The sequence below is a fragment of the Leopardus geoffroyi genome, chromosome B2, assembly GCF_018350155.1.
Source record: "Leopardus geoffroyi isolate Oge1 chromosome B2, O.geoffroyi_Oge1_pat1.0, whole genome shotgun sequence".
NCBI lineage: Eukaryota > Metazoa > Chordata > Mammalia > Carnivora > Felidae > Leopardus > Leopardus geoffroyi.
The window spans coordinates 79,908,139-79,930,496 of record NC_059332.1 but is presented as its reverse complement, the minus strand read 5'-3'; the positions used below and the strand labels follow the sequence as shown (position 1 = coordinate 79,930,496).

The following is a 22,358-nucleotide window of genomic DNA, read 5'->3' as shown; positions in this document are numbered from 1 at the left end:
AGAATCTATAAAACATTGTCGCCCACTTTGGTGCAGAAAGTGGTCAGGATATTTATCTTTCAGCTCCTTTCCTGTGATACCCCCTTCAGACTGCCCATGTCCCGTAATTAAAGGTCACTGCTCTTCTCTCCTTCTGGAGTCTGGTTAAAGTCTCTCCCCTGGTTCCTTTGGATCTCTGCTGTTATTAGTCCTGGGTCCTTGCAAGAACTTTACACCTTTCCTACACTTTTGCAAATAGTTCAGTGGTGTGCTAGTAAATGGCCAGGGTTGGGGTGGGGGGAGAGGGGAGGAGGGAAAGAGCCTTAATTTGTAGCATTTGCCAATTGCTTAGTGTAAATATTCCCATCGTGGCCCATTGTAAGCTACTAGTGTGAAATCACTGAACACAGACTTGGGAGGAAGTGCTAAGAGTCAGCTTTTGTAAATAAAACATGAAAATAAATTATTTTTTAATTATCCTAATTTAAGTGTGCCCCAGACTGATGCTGACACCATCCTGGAACACTGACTCTTCACTCAGAGAGAGAAAGGAACTCTCTTTTCTATAGGACTTTAGTCTGGGAAGAGGTAAGCCCAGAAGCTTCAGAAGCTTTCTGAAAGTGACGCCAACCAACAGGAAGGCGGAGCTAAGAGGGGAGGTAGGGAAATTCCTGGATATCATTTGAAGCCTTGGATGTAGCCATAGTTTAAGTGAACTGGGCCCTGGCCTTTTCAGGAACACGGACTAATAAATTCTCTCTCTCTCTCTCTCCCTTTCTTTTTCAGTTTTTGTTTATTTCTTTGTTTTCGCACAGAAGTTTAGCACAGTAATAGGCCCAGATTCCTCCCAATTTGTGATTCTATCTCAGGCGTTAAGTACCATTAATAGGAAAAGTAGATTTGAAAAGAGTCATGGTTTACAGGTTTACAGTATTCAGATTTACACAGCAGGTTCTTTCAAATTACACTTAGGGGAATAAATCAGTGACAATTTGGCAATCTTGCAAAGTACAGAGCCTTCCAATTCTAAAGGATTTTGCTGGTGAGTCATTAAGTTAAAAAAAGAAATCCATATCGGTAATAAATCTTTGTAGAAGTACTCTATGTTCTTTTTAAAATTGATTGTTTCTCAGTGGCTACTTCAACTAACATTATCAAAAGAATAGATTTCTGTTATAATATAAAATGATGCTTTCTGAGAAATTGTTCCTAGTCTTATTTTTAAAAAAGAGTTGACATAGGAGATATATTGTGGAGGGTACTTCCAGAAAACCAGAACTTTTAATAAATTTATTCTGTTATCATTTTTTAAAAGCATTTATTTGTTTTTGAGAGGGGGGGCAGGCACAGAGAGAGAGGGGAACAGAGGATCTGAAGTGGGCTCTGTGCTGACAGCAGCGAGCCCGATGTAGGGCTTGAACCCACAAACCTTGAGATCATGACCTGAAGTCGGACGCTCAACTGACTGAGCCATCCGGGGGCCCCTAATCAGTGTTATTTTCATTGCTTAATATTATAGATCATAAACATTTATCAGTTCGGACATTTGGGGTTATGGTGCTTGTGGGAGATGCTATGTAGAGACCTAAATGTCATTCAGTTTAGGACTTACTGTACTGGCATCCCAAAGCTGTGGTGACTGAGGACAAAAGAGGAGTCCCCAAATCCATCCTCTTACCCAAATGCTCCTCACTCACCCTCCACATATGCCATGTGCTGTGGCAAAGACCAATATACTCTTCCCCTCCAATCTGTCACCTTCTCTCTTTTTCCATGAATTAAAGCATTCATTGCTTTAATTCACGCCTTTGGTTATTTGCAGTGGCCTCATAAGTGGTTTTCCTGCCTTTAGTCTCATCTTCATTCCATCTTGTTCTGCCTCTGTCGCATCGCTTCCTGAGGGCAGAAGCTCTGGGTTTTCGGCTAACTTCCAATCACTGCTCTCTTACCTCATTTAGGGCACTGAGGGGGCACACTGCTCTTCTTATGTAACATAAAAAGCAAGCCAGCATTATTTCTAAACCAAAACTGGCTTTTAAGTCAGGGATTTTTAGAGGTTACACATACTCCTCCCGATTTCTGAGCAGGGGAGTGACTTACTTAAGGACAAGTTACAAAGGTCAGGACCTGTTAAGGACATCTGTTACCTTTAAGAGGGAAATTCCATGGTTCTGTGCTGGCTTTGGAGCAACTCAGACCCTGTGAGGTGCTTTCCCAGGGTTCCTCCAGGATAGGAACCTGACCTACTTTGGGAGATGAGGGACTATTTCATCGGGGAAATGATATTTCTGTTGAAACCTGAGTGAGTAATGAGCATGACTTTCTGAAAAGAAGGAGAGGGTGTTGCAGGGTGGTACTCCAGGCAAGGAAACAGTTTCGGTGGAGGCCTTGAGGCCTCAGGCAAGCAGGAGCCCAGGGCATTCAGGGAACTGAAAGTCTCATATGTCTGGTGGGCAGAGAGCCAGGGGAAGAGGGCTGCTGGAGGAGGCTGGAAATGCACACAAGGGTGAGATCTTGTGCAGCCTTGCAGACAGTGCTGAATTTAGGATTCAGGCCAGGTCTGGAATTAAGAAGGTCAAGGAGTTACTGAGATAGAGCTTTAAGGTCATCACCACAACAAAATTTATGTGCATAATTTTTTCTGTCCTTAAGGTTTCATTATATAATGAATTGACGTTACAAAACAAATTAGATTTTAATTTTCATGTCACATTAGAAGAGCGGCTTTTCTAAAAAGTTTATTTATTTATATTGAGAGAGAGTCAGCATGAGCAGGGAAGGAGCAGAGATAGAGGGAGAAAAAGAATCCCAAACAGGATCCTCACTGTCAGGGCAGAGCCTGGTGCAGGGCTCGAACCCATAAACCATGAGATCATGACCTAAGCCGAAGTCAGACGCTTAACTGACTGAGTCACCCAGGCACCCCAGAATAGTGGCTTTTTTATCAAATATTTTATTATGAACATTTTTAAAGAAAGAGGAAAATTGAAAGAATTATCTACACTCTGCAATTAATGTTTTATTATATTTGTTTTGTCACGTATTTATCCATCTAGCCATTCTTCTTGGCATTCATCAATTCATCTTATCTTTTGATGTGTATCAAAGTAAGTTGCAGACATCAGTAAACTTCATCCCTTGACATGTCAGTATGCATATCATTAACTAGAGCTTAATGTTTCTTTATGTTTCCTTTTGTGTGTGTGTGTGTGGTAAAAGTCATATACAGTAAAATGCAAACATCCTAAATGTTCTATTTAATGAGTTTTGATAAATAAATAAATAAATAAATACATATATATAAATCTGAAGTTTCAAACAAGATACAACTTTTATCAAAAATTGTCACCGTGTACTGTTGTAAGACTCTTACATTCTACATGAAGTGGTATAATATCAATTCGAGGTAGACTGTGATGAATTAAGGATGCATATTGTAATCTTTAGCAATCACTTTAAAAATGTTAGAAAAAAAGCCAATAGAGGAGATAGGCTGGAATACAAAAAATACTCAATCCAAAAGAAGACCAAAAAGGAGGAACAAAGAAGAGAGGGGACAAATAAGAAATAAATAATGAAGGGGTAGACTTAAATACACCTGCAACATATTTCCCTATGCCTTGACATATATATATATATATATATATATATATATATATATGACATATTTGACATAACATTTGATATAACTAATCTTTAAGTTTTGCAAAGCAAATGGATGTAAAGTGGATTCTTATTTCCATAATTACTAAGGAAATTGAACATCTATTCTAGGAATGCCTTTTTATATTCTTTTCCGCTTTTTTCTATTGGAGTGTTTGCCTATTTATTTATTTAATATTTAAATTTTATTCTCACTAGGGTCCACTCACAATGTGGGGCCTGAACTCATGACCCTGAGATTAAGACCCTGAGCCAGTCAGGTGCCCCAGCCTTTTTATTTTTATTATTTTATTTTATTTTATTTTATTTTATTTTATTTTACTTATTTATTTATTTATTTATTTATTTTTTACCATTTTAAAATTATTTATTTATTTTTGAGAGAGATACAGAGTGCGAATGGGGGAGGGACAGAGAGCGAGGGAGATACAGAACCTGCCAGGGTCTAGGCTCTGAGCTGTCAGCACGGAGCCCAACGCGGAGCTCGAACTCACAAGCTGGGAAATCATGACCTGAGCCAAAGTTGGATGCTTCACCAACTGAGCCACTCAGGCGCCCCCCAGCCTTTTTATTTTTAATCTTTAGTAATTCTTTATATGTATTTTGTATGATAATGTTTTAATGTAATTATACTAAATACAAGCAGAATAAATAGTCCGATAAAAAGACAGCGATTATCAGCATGGATAAAAATCATGACCCAATTATATACTATTTACAAGAGATGCATTTATTTATTTATTTTTTTTTTTAAATTTTTTTTTTTTCAACGTTTATTTATTTTTGGGACAGAGAGAGACAGAGCATGAACGGGGGAGGGGCAGAGAGAGAGGGAGACACAGAATCGGAAACAGGCTCCAGGCTCTGAGCCATCAGCCCAGAGCCTGACACGGGGCTCGAACTCCTGGACCGCGAGATCGTGACCTGGCTGAAGTCGGACACTTAACCGACTGCGCCACCCAGGCGCCCCTACAAGAGATGCATTTAAATATAAAAACACAGTTTGAAAACTAAAGAGTAAAAAATCTATACCATGCAAACACTGAACGTCAGAAAGCTAGTATTTCTATATATCAGAGGAAACAGATTTAAAGAAAAAGAGTATTGGGGCGCCTGGGTGGCGCAGTCGGTTGAGCGTCCGACTTCAGCCAGGTCACGATCTCGCGGTCCGTGAGTTCGAGCCCCGCGTCGGGCTCTGGGCTGATGGCTCAGAGCCTGGAGCCTGTTTCCGATTCTGTGTCTCCCTCTCTCTCTGCCCCTCCCCCGTTCATGCTCTGTCTCTCTCTGTCCCAAAAATAAATAAACGTTGAAAAAAAAAAAATTAAAGAAAAAGAGTATTTCCAGGGATAAAGAATGGTATTGTAATAATAAAAGGGGCAACTGATCAAGAAGAAGTAAAATTCCTGAGTGTATATACACCTAATAACAGAGCTTCAAAGTATGTAAAAGCAAAAATTGAAAATAAAGAAACAAATCTGTAATTATATTTGGAGATTTGAGTACTCTTTTATCAGTATGTGATGGAATGACTGACAAAATAACAATAAGGATATAGAAGATTTAAGCAATACTCTCACCAATTTGACCTGACATACTTAGATGATCCAAAAATTTTATTTTATTTTTTTTATAAAGTTTATTTATTTATTTTGAAACAGAGAGTGCAAGCAGGGTAGGGGCAGAGAGAGTGGGAGAAAGAGAATCCCAAGCAGGCTCTGTGCTGTCAGCACAAAGCCCGACATGGGGCTCAAACCCACAAACCATGAGATCATGACCTGAGCTGAAGTCAGACGCTTAACTGACTGAGCCACCCAGGCACCCAGGCACATTGAACATTCACCAAGATACATTTTATGTTACTGGGCCATACATATAACTAAAAGATAATATGATTTACAAGAGAATAAAAATATAAAATACTTAGGAATAAATCAATTTAACAAAAAATGTGCAAAACCTGTACAGTAAAAATATGAAATATTATAGGGATAAATGTCTAAATAAATGGAGTGGTTAATTGTTCATGAATTGGAAGCCTCCATAGTTGTATTATGCCTACCCTCTGTAAATTGATCTATAGAGTTACAGCCATCCAGTCAAAATTCAAGCAGGGTAATTTTAAAAGAAATTTATAAGCTGGTAGTAAAGTTTATGTGAAATTGCAAAGGATACAGAACAGCTAAAATGATCTTGAAAAAGGACAATGTCGGAAGACTTTACTACCTGATTTCAAGATTACTAAGAAGCTCTACAGTCATCAAGACAGAGTAATATTCGTGTAAATAGATCAATGGAACACAATAGAATCCAGAAATAGACTCACACATATACAATTAACTGATTTTCAACAAAGGTGCCAGGGAAACTCAATGGGGAAAATGGTAGTCATGTCAACAAATGTGACTGGAACAACTAGGGATGTATGTGAAACAACTAGGAATGTGTGTGAAAAAATTGTCAGGGGCTCCTGGGTGGCTCAGTTGGTTTAGTGTCTGATTTTGGCTCAGGTCATGATCTCACAGGTTTGTGAGTTTGAGCCCCGCATTGGGCTCTGTGCTGACAGCTCAGAGCTGAGCCTGTTTCAGATTCTATGTCTTCCTCTCTCTTTGCCCCTCCCCTACTTGTGCTCCATCTCTGTCTCTGTCTCTCTCTCTCTCTCAAAAATAAATAAACATTTAAAAAATTTTTAAAAAAGAAAAAATTGTCACTGTATGTTATACTCATAGTATATACTGATGACAAATTACAATTTTGAGTCTATATTATCCATACCCTGGGAAATAAATTATGCGTGTTAACTCCTATATGAGCTCTCTCAAGCCTCAGGAGTATTATTTATTAAATAAAGCTTATTAAAGGGCTGCAATTACATTGAGGATATGAAGGCATCATTTAGAAAATAGTTGGAATCATTAAATAATAGTTTCTTTTCTGGGGAATATAAAAAAGACTATTTTTTAAAGCGGATTTAGTCCCTCCCTTTATATCCATAGCAGAAGAAATTTCTATTTTCATTTATGACCAGCGATACATATTGGTAAGATGCCTAGCTGGGAATGGAGAGGCAGGTGCAAAGTGAAATGTCATGAGCCAGAAGCTGTATAGCTTGAAAGAGTTAAGAGATCTATAATTGATTTATTCCTAAGGCCTCTTGAAGATACTGGAAGAATCAAGTTCACTGTGTGTCCTGCATGCAGATGGAGACCAGCAGAGGTTAATTAAAAACAGAAGTTCCTGCCCTAACAAACTAAAATGTAAATGTAATTAGATTTTGAAAAGTTTTTCCTACTATGTGCTGGGTTTTGAGAGGAGGTTTCTCAAGGACAAAAGACCAGGCTGCTATATGTATAGTTCTAACTCCCAGATCCAGGAGGCTTTGTAATAGGGTAAGGTTTGATATTCTCCAAGGATTTCCTGAATCCAAAATGGCTATTGATTCTAAAGAGTCAAGTTGCAGCTGGACTAGCAGTGCAGTTTTTTTCTTATCATTCCAATAATCCAAGAGAGTCTCCCAAAAGCTTGAATAAAAATGGTCCCACCACAGAGCGCAAGCAGCACAGGAGCAGAAAGAGAGGCTCTAGGCTCTGAGCTGTCAGCACAGAGCCCGATGCGGGGCTCAAACTCACCAACTGTGAGATCATGACCTGAGCTGAAGTTGGACTCTTAACCCACTGAGCCATCCAGGTGCCCCTTCTTCTTTTTATCGACTGTGCAGGCAAGGACACTTCCATTACTATAATGTTACTTGAAATGTTCAAGTTACAGGAGGGTTGATTCGATTACATTTTTGTTGAGTTAAATAACAGGCCTGAGGATACACTTTGAACACTGTCACTGCAGGTTACTTTCTAAGCCCTGCTAATGTTACAAATCATCTCTTAGGAAGGATTACTTTTGCAAGTGGGTCATCTCAACAATTTTGTGTTTATTCTTAGTTGGCTATTTATGGAGCAAGTACCCAGAGCCAGGCTAAGTGCTTTACTTATTACTATCTAATGTGATCTTCATGACATCCTCTCAAACAGATACTTTCATTTCCCCATTTTACATTTAACTTAGTTTAGGACAGAGAGTTAGATGGTGATAGAGATAAACCTCAAACACAGACCTGAGTCCACAATAACAAGCTCTTACAACTATTCCATATTCCCTTACAGAGCTCAGAGGGTGACGTAGTCCTGATCTTACCCCAGATCCCAGGCACCTTGCTGAAACTCCCTGTGTGTTTACTATCAACTGATTGCCAGGGCTTGGCAGAAAAACTGTCTAGGCAGGGCAGGGTGAGATAATGCAAAATGCAAGAAATTGCTTGCCTTTGGCAAGTTCTTAAGATCTAGTTAGGCAGTTGTTTTCAACTTAAGATGCATAGGTAGGGGCCAAGGGTAGGCTGCCCCAAGCGTAGGCCATTATGGCATGAAGATTATTTTGAGTTAAAAAGCAATCGAAATCCAACAGGTTTAGGAAAAGTTCTTTACCTCCCCCCTCAACTGCCTAAAAAGCATTTAGATAGAGGATCTGCTCCAAGAAGAGAGCTATCACCATAAAGAACTACCTTACACTAGGAACTAGATACGGTAGACAGGGAGGAATCCAGCAAGGCCTGTTTGATCAAAGTCCTCTGTGTCCCCTTGTTTTTGAGTGGCCCAGCAAACATTTGTTTACCAAACATGCACTCCTTTTCATTTTCCTGTGAATTGCATTTTTTCCTTTTGAAATCCCAGACTTCTACTCCCTTCTCCTTAATTCAGAATGACATATATACCTTATTTCCGTGTCTGAGTGGATTCCCCCTAGGAATGCTATTAAATTTTATTTTCTCCTGTTAATCTGTCTCGTGTCAATTTGATTCTTAGTCCAGCTACAAAGACCTTGAAGGGGACAGGACATTCTTGCTCCCTGACACACACTAGAATAATCTATGGAACTTTAATAAAGACTGATGACAGAAATTCTGATTTAATTGGTCCAGGGTGAAGCCTGGGCATCAAGATTTTTAATACTCCCCAGGTGATTCCAATGTGCAGCTAAGGTTGGCAATCACCTAGTTTGAATGAAAAAAAAAACATAAAATAACATTAAAAAAACCCGCTATAATGTACAAAATGATATATTCTTAAATGTATTTATTCCTTACCTCTTTCCACAAAGGATAGGGCTTGGCCAAAAAATTATTCAATACAGAATGAATTCCACTGAGGGGCATGGAGTTCGAAGTACTTGTCAAAAGGGCACAGATGGGCTGGGACTCACAAGGTCAGTGTAGAAATAATTCAGGTATATTTTCTCTCTCTGGTTTGGTTTGCAAGGCAGCAGTGGCAGATTTTAGGAGAAGTGGTTCTTAGAAGACAGCGAGTGGTCCATGTACAGTTTCCAGGTGGGTGATTGGGCCAAAAACTGTTTCCCAGCAGCTGATTGGTCTGGAAGCTGTTTCCAGGCTGTCTAGCCGGTAGATTGCCTTGTCTCCAAGGGTTATTCAATCTGCAAAGTGGTAACAAGTCTCAGAAGCTTGTGTGGAATGATAATTTTTCCCCATTACAGAAGCTTATTGAAGAAAAGTATTTTAAGGATGACTCATAGGCACGTTGTATATTTTTTAGATTCAACTTTGCCAGGGGTTATGAATTGCTTGTAAGGCAGAAGGTTCCTGAATGATTTTTTCCCAAGTTGAGGAGTGGTTGGAACCATTCCATGAAAAATTTCCAGCTGTTAAATGGGTAGCATTAAACTATTCAGTGCAGTTCAACTGTTGGACTAGTTCCTGTCTTTTCTTTCTCTTTCTCAAGAGCAGATGAGGTTGCTCTCAGTTTGCTGTCAGGAGGAAAAACAGATAAAGAAATGATGGTGGAATAATAGTGAAAGAAATCTGAGGAAAAGGGTAAAATCACTAAATTCCATAATCTTAATATTTAATGCTTTTCATTTTTGCATATTTTAAATCTAACCGAAAGTCAATATTATTTGGATGATAGGGCGCCTGGGTGGCTCAGTTGGCTAAACCTCTGGTTCTTGATTTCGGCTCAGATCACAGTTGGTGAGATAGAGCCCTGAGTCAGGCTCTGTCCTGACAGTGCAGTGTCTGCTTAGGACTCTCTCTCTCTCTCTCTCTCTTTGCCCTTCCCTGCTTACTCTCTCTGTCTTAAAATAAATAAATAAATATTTAAAAAATATTTGGATGATGACATATGTAAAATTTAAGGTTTGACTGTCTCACCATATTATTTTTTTTTAATTTTTTTTTTTTACATTTATTTATTTTTGGGACAGAGAGAGACAGAGCATGAACGGGGGAGGGTCAGAGAGAGAGGGAGACACAGAATCGGAAACAGGCTCCAGGCTCTGAGCTGTCAGCACAGAGCCCGATGCGGGGCTTGAACTCACGGACTGCGAGATCGTGACCTGAGCCGAAGTCGGACGCTTAACCGACTGAGCCACCCAGGTGCCCCTCACCATATATTTTTAAAGTTTTTATTTAAATTCCAGTTAGTTAACATACAGTGTAATATTACTTTCAGGTGTATTATATAGTGATTCAACACTTCCATATATCACCTGGTGCTCATCACAGCAAGTGCACTCCTTAATCCCCATCACCTATTTAACTCATCCCCCCACCCACCTCCCTTCTGGTAACCATCAATTTGTTCTCTATAGTTATGTCTCACCATATTTTTAAAACGATGCTCTCAATTTCTTTATTGTTTTTCTTTTAGAAAGACAGAGAGGGAGCACAAGTAGGGGAGAGGGGAAGGAGAGAAAGAGAGAATTTCAAGCAGGCTCCACACTCAGTGCAGAGCCCCACTCAGGGCTCAACCCAACCCTGGGATCATGATCTGAGCTGAAATCAAGAGTCAGACACTCAAACGACTGAGCCACCCAGGAGCCCCTCAGTTTCTTTATCTTATGGTGGCTCACCAAGTTCCTTTGAAAGTATGATGGCATAACATGATTTATGAGCAAATGGTATATTTTTAGCTTTAGAATCAATGACTATTTTTAAATGGCACACACCACATAACATTTGTTTTAATTAACTAATTTCAAAAATGACAACAATAATCAGCATTTATGGAGAGGCCACATTGTGGCAGGCCCTGTTCTAGGACTTGAGATACGGTTGGCAAGAAAACGGACAAAATCCTCTTTCCCTAGCAGGGAAAGATAGACGTAACAGCCCTAGATGACCCAGAATGCTTCTGAGCTGCATGTGCTTCACACATATTAGCTCATTTCACTCTCTTAACAATCCTGTGAAGGAGTTGCTGACATCGTCTCTATTTCCTAGGGGAGGAAAGCAGTGAGCGGAGAGGTTCAGAGACTTGCTGAAGGACATACAGTTAGTGACCATGAGAGCTGGGATTTGTGGCTCCAAGGGCAGCATGCTTAACGGTAATGCTATTCTGTCTCTCCATAATTAGCTCATTTCTACTTATTCTGCTGATGCAAGTAAGCAAAAGTCTTCCTTTTCCTTTCTCAAATATTTTAAATTTTTACTTCAAATATTTAGTATTTCTCCACAAGGTATTGGATAGGTGTTATTGCTGACACTTTCCAATTACAAGAGACTCACTGTGTGTGCCTGGTACTTTAGTAACCCAAGAAAAAGGAGAAGAAATCTTTGCTTTGGTGGACTTGCAGAGATGTTGCCTCAAAATAAAATGACAGGTAGATGATACCTACAACCTCAAATTAGAAAGAGACCCAAGGAAGCAGTTCCCAACCTTCTGTGCACATTAGAATCACCTACAAGAGTTTTAAAATAGGACATCTGGGTCCCACTTCCAGGGATTTTTTTTTTTTAAGTTTATTTATTTTGAGAAAGAGAGAGAGAGAGAGCGAGCATGTGCACTAGCTGGGGAGGGGCAGAGAGACAGGGAGAGAGAGAGAATCCCAAGCAGGCTCCCTGCTGTCAGTGCAGAGCTTGGTGGGGGGCTTGATCTCACAAATGGTGAGATCATGACCTGAGCTGTAATCAAGAGTTGGACACTTAACTGACTGAACCACTCACGCGCCCCCCACTTCCAAGGATTCCAACTCAATTGGTCTGGAGTGGGTTAAGGCATCAATATTTGTTAATATGGTAATCTGACAAAGTTATTGAATATTTAGAATCCAGACACTTAAAATCACAGTCTTTTTTTTTTCCATAGTCATTGGTAAAACCACAATTTTGAATCAGATTGACCTGGATCAAATCCCATGCCTGCCACTCATTAGCTGTGTGGTTATGGGTTATGTTTCTGTGTGGGAGGAAAAATTCCCCTCGCCTTTCTTAGGTTCTGGAGGTGGGCCTAAGAACTAAACTGATAAAGACTGGTTCATAGGAGAAAAGTGGACAGATTTTATTACATTTTTGCATGTGCGTGAGAGCTTTCACAAGAAAATGAAGACTAGAAGAAGTGACCAGAACAGGAAGCATTTATACCTTTTAGACAAAGATACCATAAATTTGTGAAGAAATGGTATGACAAAGGGGTTCAGTGAAGGGCAGTAAATTGTGGGAAAGTGGCTAGGAGATAAATGAAAAGGAAGCCAGTGGAAGAAAGGGGCGATTAGTAAGTTTGTTTGTACAGACCCATTTCTATGTCAATTCCCAGTCTTCTGGTGATAAGGATGTTTTTCTCTTCCTGGTACAGGGAGGGTACTTTTCTCATGGGAAATTTTATGGTTTTGTTTTTAGGTAGAAAAGGGTAGATCAGAAAGACCCTCCTGCATCAGCTGTTTCTGAAATACCTTCAGCTCCAAATAATCAATAGCCCCAAGCAACGTAATTTGGATGGCACGTCCTGAACTCTTTCATTTCTCAATCTAAGCTTCTCTTTTCTCATCTGTAAAATGGAAATAATTATTTACTTCTTAAGTGTTGTTGTAAGAATTAAAGAATATGTGTGAAAATAACTTTCACAGTCCTGGTTCAAAGTGTGTCTAAATAATGGTTACTTTTATCCATTCATGAGTTAATTCACTCAGCAAATACCTGCTGTATTTCCAGCCATCATTCTAGGTTCTGAGGCTACTGCATTGAGTAAAACTGACTAGGGTCTTGCCTTCAAAGTGCTACTTTGGATTTTTTTTTTTTTTAGCATGAATAAAACGTTAAATCTCATGGTACTTCTATTGTATTTTATTTTTTTTAAGATTTCTTTTTATTTTTAAGTAATTTCTACCCTCAACATGGGTCATGAACTTACAACCCTGTAATCTCATGGTACTTCTATTACTCTATCCTGTACTCTATCCTGTACCTGGGATCCTATCCTTCCCTGTCCTCAGAGGGCGCACTCCATCAGTTGTCCCCTCATCTCTCTCCCCACTGGCTTTTTGTCATATTCATTGAATTGTAATTCACTGAAGTGTAATCATCTTTTTTTATATTAAAAAAAAATCTCTGAATCAAACCCTTTGGCTTCAAGTTTGGCTTCCAACAGTTACTGCCTTAGCTCCTTGCTCCTTTTGCTTCAAAGGCAAGTATAGGTATTGCCTGCACTCACTGTCTCCACTCTGTCCACTTTATCACTTCTCATTCACACCGCAGAATACTGTAATCAGGCTTCTGTCTCCATTACTCTCTATATATTACTCTCAATGGGGTCACTCCCTTCTTAAAACCATTCAATGAAGGGCACCTGGGTGGCTCAGTCAGTTAAGTGTTTGACTTTGATTTCAGCTCAGGTCATGTCACGGTTTGTGGGTTTGAGCCCCACATCGGGTTTGGGGAGGGGCAGAGAGACAGAGGGGAACAGAAGATCTGCGCACACGTGCTCTCTCTCTCTCACTCTTTCAAAAATAAACATTAAAAAAACAACAACCATTCAATGACTCCATATTTACCTTGGGATCACCTCCAAACTCTGAAGTGGCATTTGGTCATTTTCCAGCCTTCCTCTCCCTATTCCCTCTTCTATCTGCACTCACCTCCCCTACCTGCTGCCGAAGCCTCACACACCCCACAGAGTTGCTTGGGGTTCCTCACAGCATATACTTGCACCTCTAGGCAGTGGTACTCTAGAACTGATTTGTACCTGCTTGTGAAGTACTTACTTCTTCCCAAACCCATGTTTAGGGATGTCATATTGGGAGCTTAAAGTCTGCCTTGGTGGGAGTATTGATATCAAGGACATCGGCAAAATCTACAAATTAGGGCGTGCTTGCCTATCCCCAGAGAGATGGTTGTTAAATATTTACCACACACCATTGCTTTTAGACCTTTGCACATATGGTCCCCCAGACCCCCAGCTCAGCTCAGCTTATGTGACTTCCTCTTGGGAGCTTCCCCTGACTCTTCAAGATTGGGACAGATATCCCTCTCTGTGATTCGTGGAAGGGTGGGCAGCCCCCCACAGCGCCCCCCTGTGGCGCTTATGCTGACTTTTTCCATATCCTGTACTGGCCAAGTAAAGTCATTGAGGTCAGGGCCTTGCTGTGTTCATTTGTCACTGTTCTCCTTGGATAGTACATGACATATAGCAAGGTGCTACATCATATTTTTAAATGAATCGATACATGAGTAATGGAAATAATAAGTCCTCCCTACTAAATAATAAGCTTTTTATGGTTCAATGATGGGTCTTCATCTTTGTAATCTCTGGATTTCCTCACATAGTCAGCATTCAGTAGAAATATGAATTGAAAAGAGTAGACTTAAAGTATACTTTTTCTGAGCCTAAAACTAGGGCCCAATGGAAGATAACCGTTATGAGCTAGGGTGGCTCAGTCAGTTAGGTGTCCAACTCTTGATTTCGGCTCTGCATGATCTCACAATTAGTGAGATGAAGCCCCGCATCGGGCTCTGTGCTGACAATGAGGACCCTGCTCGGGATTCTCTCTCTTTCTCTCTCTCTCTTCCCCTCCCCTGCTTGCATGCTTGTGTTCTCTCTCTCTCTCAAAATAATAAGTAAACTTAAAAGAAAAAAAAAAAAAGACAACCATTCGATAAGTGAGTCAATGACCTTTGAAGTTAGCATTCTGTGGAATCCAAACCTGGCATTTTGAAATACATCACCAGAAACTTCAGATGTTCCCTAGACATCAACCTGCCTCAATGTACTACTCATTCGTTCATTTCTCCTAATAAGGTGATCCCAAGCTTATGCCACATCTTTCTCTCTTCTTCCTTTATCTATAGCACAGCCACACTCCTTGCTCATAGATTTATATGCATGTTGAACCATGAGGTAGGGTAGGGAAGCGGTGTGGTGCGGTGAAAGGCGCTTGACAGTTGGAGTCAGGAGACACTGGCTATGTCTGTCATAACCTTTCTGGAGACTTTGTCTCTTCATCTGTGATGGGGAAAATATCTTCTCTATCTAATTCACCAAGTTTTGGTAGGATCAAATGAGTTAATGTAGGCGAAAATGTTTTTTATAAATTTGGGGCATCTGGGTAACTCAGTAGGTTAAGCATCTGACTTCAGCTCACGTCATGATCTCGTGGTTTGTGGGTTCGATCCCCACGTCTGGCTCTGTGCTGTCAGTTCAGAGCCTGAAGCCTGCTTTGGATTCTGTGTCCCCCTCTCTCTCTGCCCCATCCCCGCTCATGTTCTCTCTCTCTGTGTCTCAAAAATTAAAAATTAAAAAATAATTAAAAAATAATAAAGCTGCCATCTTATTAAAAAAAAAAAAAAAAAAAAAAAAGAAATACAGAATCTCAGCCCTGCCCCGGACCTCATGAATCAGAGCCTACATTTTAAAGAGATCCCAAGGGATTGAGTGCATTTAAGTTTAAGGCACTTTGCCTTAGGGACCATCTAATAATTTTCAAGTGGGAAAACAACAAATCAGGTCTTGAAGGGTGATTTCCCCTCTTCAAAGCCTAATATGCATGGGTGGCAGAGCTTGGATTATGAACAAAGGTCTCCTGACTGCTGGCAGGTTCCAGCATGGCACAGCACCTCACAGCCTAGGTCTTTAGCTTCCAAGCTGTGAGGCTTTGGGCAAGTTACTGAACCTCTCTGAACCTGTTTCCTCATCTATAAACTGGAGATGATAGCAATGTCTACCTTATGGAACTGTGAGGATTGACACAAATTGGAGAATCTCTGAACATTTTGTGCAAGGTAAAGCATAATTCATACATAAAATTTTATTATTCTTAAATGGAAAGTCAGACAACGTTCTGCATAATTCAAAGTAGAAGTAAGTTTTTTTTTTTTTTTATGGCACACAGAAACAGATAGCTATTTATATCTCTGAACACCATCATGACTTGACAGTAATGTTTAGAAAGCAGTTACTTATTTTTCCTTCTAATCTTTTATATTTTCCATTGAAGAAAGTTGTGTAAACTGCACAGCGGAGGCACTCTGCTAGTCACTGTTATTCAATCACTTGTAGGTTAGACTGACCTGTTATTCTGAATTTGGTGAACCAGGGCCAAATTCAACCTTTGGAGCAGGCACACACATAATGTAATTGAAGAACCTGACTCACTGACCTACTTTCTTGGTCAATGAAACAGTAGAAGGCTTGATTACCTGGTTTTTAGCTCCATCTAGTGGCCATACACAGTTTAATTTTTGGTTGTAGAGAAATGGGGAATTCTAGTTCCTTTTTTTAACTCAAATATGTCCAACTTATCATCATGCAGAAGAAATGATCCAATATACAATTTTTTTTCTTTTTTTTTTTCAACGTTTATTTATTTTTGGGACAGAGAGAGACAGAGCATGAACGGGGGAGGGGCAGAGAGAGAGGGAGACACAGAATTGGAAACAGGCTCCAGGCTCTGAGCCATCAGCCCAGAGCCCGACGCGGGGCTCGAACTCACAGACCGCGAGATCGTGACCTGGCTGAAGTCGGACGCTTAACCGACTGCGCCACCCAGGCGCCCCCCAATATACAATTTTTAATGCTCCTTGTTATATTTGAAATAATAGACTTAGGATTCTTGGAGCTAGTGAGAAAGTTGGAGACCTTCCTATGTAGAACAGGAAGACTGGAATCATCTTTGATGCTTCTCTCATGAGATATGTCCATTCTGTCATTGAACCAAAAAAGTTAATTTCTCAAAACATTATCCAGTCACATGTACTTATTTAATCCTTGCTGGGGGACTGTCTGCTTAGTGAAGGAAAGTATTGGATATTTCTCCAGACTCTAGATTTTGGTTACTGGGCCCTGATCTCTTGTAGTGCCACGGAGAGAAATAGCTACAGGTGCATTCAGAAAGAAAAGGCCTGTGCAATAGGGCTTCCAGCCTCACAAAAGATGCCCTTTCTCCCATAGTACGGTCAATGATCAGTAGAGAGCTGAAGGAGTCATGTCAAGTGTCAGTGCAGGAAGCCAACCTTGCCTGGGGATATATTGTCTGAGCCCCTGGGACGAAGATGTAATTCTAGGCATAGAAGTGGGGGAACCCCCCTCCCCCAAATGCCAGTGCTAACATTTCCTGCTGAAGAATACCTCTTTGGAAGAAAGATTATTTTGAACTGGTTATTTTTGAGCAACAGCAGACACAGAAGAAATTCTGAAAAGAGTGGAAGTTACTGTTGTGTAAGGGAATTTCACCATTTATAGGGGAAAGGAAACCCCCATTCGTGAGCATGTGTCCCTTTTGGTACCCGGAAGAGAAAGATGACTCTAAAATTATAAGAAACTTATCAACAGAGAAAGCGCCACTTAAATCTGCATAACAAAGTTTACATTTTACTCTGCTTTCCCTGGTCACTCCACATAAATGCACACCACCACCCCCCACCCCCAACATCTTTCTTTCGTCTTTACTTGAAGATGGTATTCAAGGTGGTGTCTTGGGCCTTCTGGTGGGAAGTGTTACTAAGTGTCCCTGAGTATCTCCCATCTATACCTGATGTATACATATTAATAAACTTTGTTTTTCTTGTTAATCTCTCTTATTACAGGAGATAATGGCTAAAAACTCAGAAGAGTAGAGGAAATATTATTTTTCCTCCCCCACACTACCTATTTAGTAGGAAGGGATTCAGAATTAAGATTAGGTTGATTAATAGAAAATAGAGATGTAATATTCTTGCACAAACATGTGGGTGGGGAATCAGATCTCTCTATGTAGGAGCCTGTTCAGGGTTGGGCATGTATTTGCACCCCTGGAACTGGAGTCGTCATATTGAGTCCTTGTTTGGGAATTGATGTTGAATGAATTAAACAAGGAGGCCATTAGACTGAAGTGGCTCTAATGTCATGGCAGGCTACGTAAGCAAACCAAAATCTAAGCCTGTAAATGCCTCCAGGTTATGAAATCAAAATGCTAAGGACAACTAATCCCAAACAGCCAACTAGGCTTTAAGGTATAGCCAAATATAATTTATTTTCTTTGCTTCTACACCTTCTCTGCATAAGTCTTTCCCCTGGCTCCTGTCCCCATAGTGATTCAAACCATTTCCAGTTTAGCAAGCCCCAATTCAAAATGATTTTTGTTCAAATGAACTCTTTTTTTAAAGCTTATTTATTTGAGAGAGAGAGAGAGAGAAAGAGAAAGAGAGAGAGAGAGAGAGAGAGAGAGAGAGAGAGAGAGAGAGGATCTCAAGCAGGATCCAAGCTGTCAGCACAGAGCCTGACTTGGGTCTCGATCTCATGAGCCATGAGATTATGATCTGAGCCGAAATCAAGAGTCAGATGCTTAACTGACTGAGCCACCCAGGTGCCCCTTCTCTTAACATTTTTAATATGCCTCAGTTTATCTTTTAACAATGTGTAGACATGAAATTGGGCTTTAGAAGTCTCGGATCACTGAGAAAATACCTGGAGCCTCTGGGGAGACTAAGTTTGAAAGCACGGACTACAGACTTGAAACTCTTCAAGCAGGTGTAGCACTGTTGGTGGAAAGTGGGAAGAGACGGTGATTTTGAGTTTGCTCATATATTTCATTCTCTGCAGCTGCTAGCAATATACAAAACCAGGGAGGGACATGGAAGGTGATTTTTAAGGTCTCTGTCTCAGTTTCTGACTTTCTAAAAAACTGCATGATACTCTTAAAAAGGAAGACATTTTCAGGGAGCAAGAATTCTTGTCCCCTTCAAGGTCCTTCTAGCTAGATTAACAATCAAATTGACATGAGACAGATAAACAGGAGAAAATAAAATTTAATAGTGTCTGTACAGGGAATCCTCAAAGACGTGGAAATTCCAAAGACCGTCAAGCAAAATGAGGTCATCCCCAACTAAAGAGAAGGGGTAGGGGTCTGGGACTTCAAAGAAAAGGAATGCACACCATGGGGCAATAAGACGAAGAGATGTTTGGTAATTAGATGTTTGCCTTGCAATAGACATGGGTCACTCAGATAAGGTTTATCCTTATTCTGGGAAAGACCCCCCAATTTAGATTCTTCCATGCAGTTAAGGAAGAGACAAAAGTTTCTCTTGAATCCACAAGGTCTCAATTGCCTTCAGCTCAGAATAATCTTCACGCCAAAGTGACCTATCTTGGAGTGGCCTGCCCTCAGCCCCTGTAACATACAGCAGTCAAATTCCTGGGTTCAGAAAAGCTTGTTTCTGCAAGCCTGGACATGCTTCCAGAGGTAAGGGTGGGTGTTATGGGTTGAATTGTCTCAAAAGATACATTGAACTTCTAAACTCTGGTACTTGTGAACATGACCTTATTTGGAAATAGGGTTTTTGCAGATGGAATCAAGGTAAAATGAAGTTTTACTAGAATAGGTTAGGCCCTACTACAATATGACTGGGGTCATTTGAAGAGGGAAATTAGGACATAGCCACACAGAGAGAAGAGAACGTCATTTTTTTTTTTTTTTTAATGTTTATTTATTTTTGAGACAGAGAGACAGAGCATGAACAGGGGAGGGTCAGAGAGAGAGGATGACACAGAATCCGAATCAGGCTCCAGGGTCTGAGCTGTCAGCGCAGAGCCCGACGCGGGGCTTGAACTCACGGACCATGAGATCATGACCTGAGTCGAAGTCGGACGCTTAACTGACTGAGCCACCCAGGCGCCCCAGGAGAACGTCATCTTGACGACAGACACAGGGGGGTGTTGGCCATGTGAAGACAGAAGCAGAGGTTGGAACCAAGGAATGACTGGGGCTACCAGAGGCTGGAAGAGGCAGGGAAGGATACTTCTCCAGAGGCTTTGGAAAAAGGGTGGCCCTGTTAGCCTTGATTTCAAACACCTTGATTTTTGAATGTCTAGCCTCCAGTACTGTGAGAGAATCAATTCCTGTTGTTTTAAGCCCCCCAGTTTGTGATGCTTTGTCAGTGGAAGAGTCCTCTGTTGGAAGATGAACGTCTGGGTCTAAGGGCATTTTCTGGGGATGGAATCCCACCTCAGGAACAGGGATGGTAAATCCCTGGGCAGTGAGGACTATGGAGATGCTGGCAGATACTTGAATTAATGCTTGCCACCTGAAGAAATACCTAATACTGCCTTTGAAGATCTCAGTGCTCTTACAGCAAAGAGTGATTTAGTACTAATGGCTGAATGTCTTGAGTTCTTTAGAACAGACTTTTGGGCACTAAAACCCTAAGAGTGTGCCAGGTAAATTTCCCTTTAAAAGGGATTGGGAAAAGTTGTCTGCATTTATACTAAGGTTAGGGACTTTGGTCCAGAGGACACTGGCTTCAAGAGCTTTAGATCCAGAAAGCATGGGTTGCAACAAGGGCAGATCCAAGTTTTTAGGGTCCTTGTATCAGTTTCCTGGAGCTGTTACAAAAGAGTACCCAAAGCTGAGTGGCTTAAGACAACAGATGATTGCCGCACAGTTTTGGAGGCTAGAAGTCTGAAACCGAGTTGTAGGCAGGGCCATGCCCTCTCTGACAGCCCCAGAGGAGAATCTTTCCTTGCCTCTAGCTTTTGGTATGTGCTGGCCATCTTTGGTATTCCTTGGCTTATAGATGCATTCCTCTAGTCACATGGCTGTCTTCTCCCTGTGTCTTCACATCATCTTCCCCTCTGTGTAAGCCTGTCTTCAAGTCCAGATTTCTCCTTATCCTAAGATGCCAGTCCCACTGAATTAGGGCCCACTCTAATGACCAAATTTTAACTTGGTTACCTCTGTAAAGATCCTATGTCCAAATAAGTTCAAATTCTGAGGGACTAAGGGTTAGGACTTCAACATATCTATTTGCTTGCCCACAATTAAACTAATAACAGGCCTAAACTTAAAGTTAAAAACATAAAATTACTAATACCTTATCAGGCTTGGAAGGAGATTGTGCAAATAAGAAGCTTCACAGTACATCCTCTTTTGGCTTACAACATTAGAGTAGCTGTTAGCAGCTATGAATCTGACTGCAAAGAAGTCGCGTTGTACCCACTCCTATCAACTTACCTGGGCCTGTGCAGGCAAGCAAGAGAGGGAGAGGCTACTTATTGTTCTGCTTCTGAACTTATGCCCTCGAGGAAGATGTGAAGCTTAGAGGGAAGAAACTGGCTGTGAAAAGTGTGGGTCTGTTGTCTGAAGATCGCTCTTTTTTGTACATGACCCTAAATGCCAGTCAGTGACTTCATTTGGTGCTCAGCAGTGGAACAGAGTTTTGAGTTTGTTTTCCTTGGCCCCATATCCTGAGCTTAGAACCTCAACCTCTATGTGAGATGTGACTCATGTTCCTTCTTTGCTCCAAGCTTAGCCCACCATGATCTCCTTCCGAATTTCTTCTATGTACTGTAGCTGATAAAGTACAGGCAGGAGGTGGAGGTGGTGGTGGGGGGGGGGGGTCACCAGAATGAGGAAGGAAGCCGAGCATACGTGATACCAACTTAGTCCCTGCCAGTGAGGGAAAATAGGAATTGATAAAAAAAAACAAAAACCAAAAACCAAGAACACACAAAACAACGACTATCACTCGTTGACATTTTGCCAACTTCTGGGAAGCCAGATAGGAGCACCCTTACACACATGTCAGAATAAACCGAAAAGTGAGATATTCTCCCAAGATTAGGCTCACCTTTTCCATCCGTAGAGATTTGGAGGATCAAACATTTCATCACTCTGGGCATGGTATGCAGAGAATTGGGCACTATTTAGGCCGACTTCTGGTATGTAAGGAAACTGGATCTTATCTTGTCCTGTCAGAAGAGGTGTGACAGACTCACAAAAAGGTCAGTAGTTGTAAGGTGGACCTTACAGGGTTTCAAGGTAGACCAGGAGTGTTACCTAACTCAGGCTCTCAGAGAGATAGCCATTGGCCCCTCTTTCTTTATGGGGGAATTCTGAATCTTACTGAGAGAGTCCAGGCATTCAGGGGCTGAGCTGCCTCCCAAATTTCCCACTGACTCTTTAAAATATACCCCCCACCCGACCTCACAACCTTGCAGTTCAAATATAGCATTGTTTAAAACCAAACTGCTACATTATAATTAATTTCCCCTTATCCAGCTTTACGTTTAATACTTTACTCTGGTAACTACAGGTCTTATTACAGGACCGAGTTTATAAAATGCTTCCAATCACCCCTGCTTAACTCGAAGGGAAAGACCGTTTGTTTGGTAAGGCAAGGAACACCGCCAGTTGGTGGGTATTCCGGCCGGCACTTCCTCCCTTTGACAATTATACACAAGTTAGTAACTTTGAGACATGGCCCCCCCCCCCCCGACACTCCCAAATACGCGGAAACTTTTCTTCAGAAATGTAAACAAAACTCTCGAAAAATGCTTTGGGATTAATTTTAGATACTTCATAGATCCTTAGAAGTACACCTCCCCAAATTCTTCTTTTCTGGCATTCCAATTTCTCTCCCTTATAATTTCTCTAAGGCTTGTTCCCCTGAACCGCATCAGGGAGAACTTCCC

At 40.9% G+C, this 22,358-nt stretch overlaps 1 long non-coding RNA gene across 2 annotated transcripts; it reads right to left on the bottom strand.

Moving 5' to 3' along the window:
* Positions 1 to 1,401: 1,401 nt before the first annotated feature.
* Positions 1,402 to 21,634, bottom strand: LOC123608717. 2 transcript variants are annotated; one of them, XR_006717395.1, is made up of 3 exons: positions 21,515 to 21,634; positions 8,777 to 9,450; positions 1,402 to 2,539 (listed from the first exon to the last, which is right to left on the bottom strand). It is a non-coding gene; the product is annotated as an uncharacterized LOC123608717 (long non-coding RNA). The 2 variants fall into 2 exon arrangements; XR_006717396.1 differs by lacking the exon at positions 1,402 to 2,539 and adding an exon at positions 8,332 to 8,683.
* Between the last annotated feature and the right edge of the window lie 724 nt (positions 21,635 to 22,358).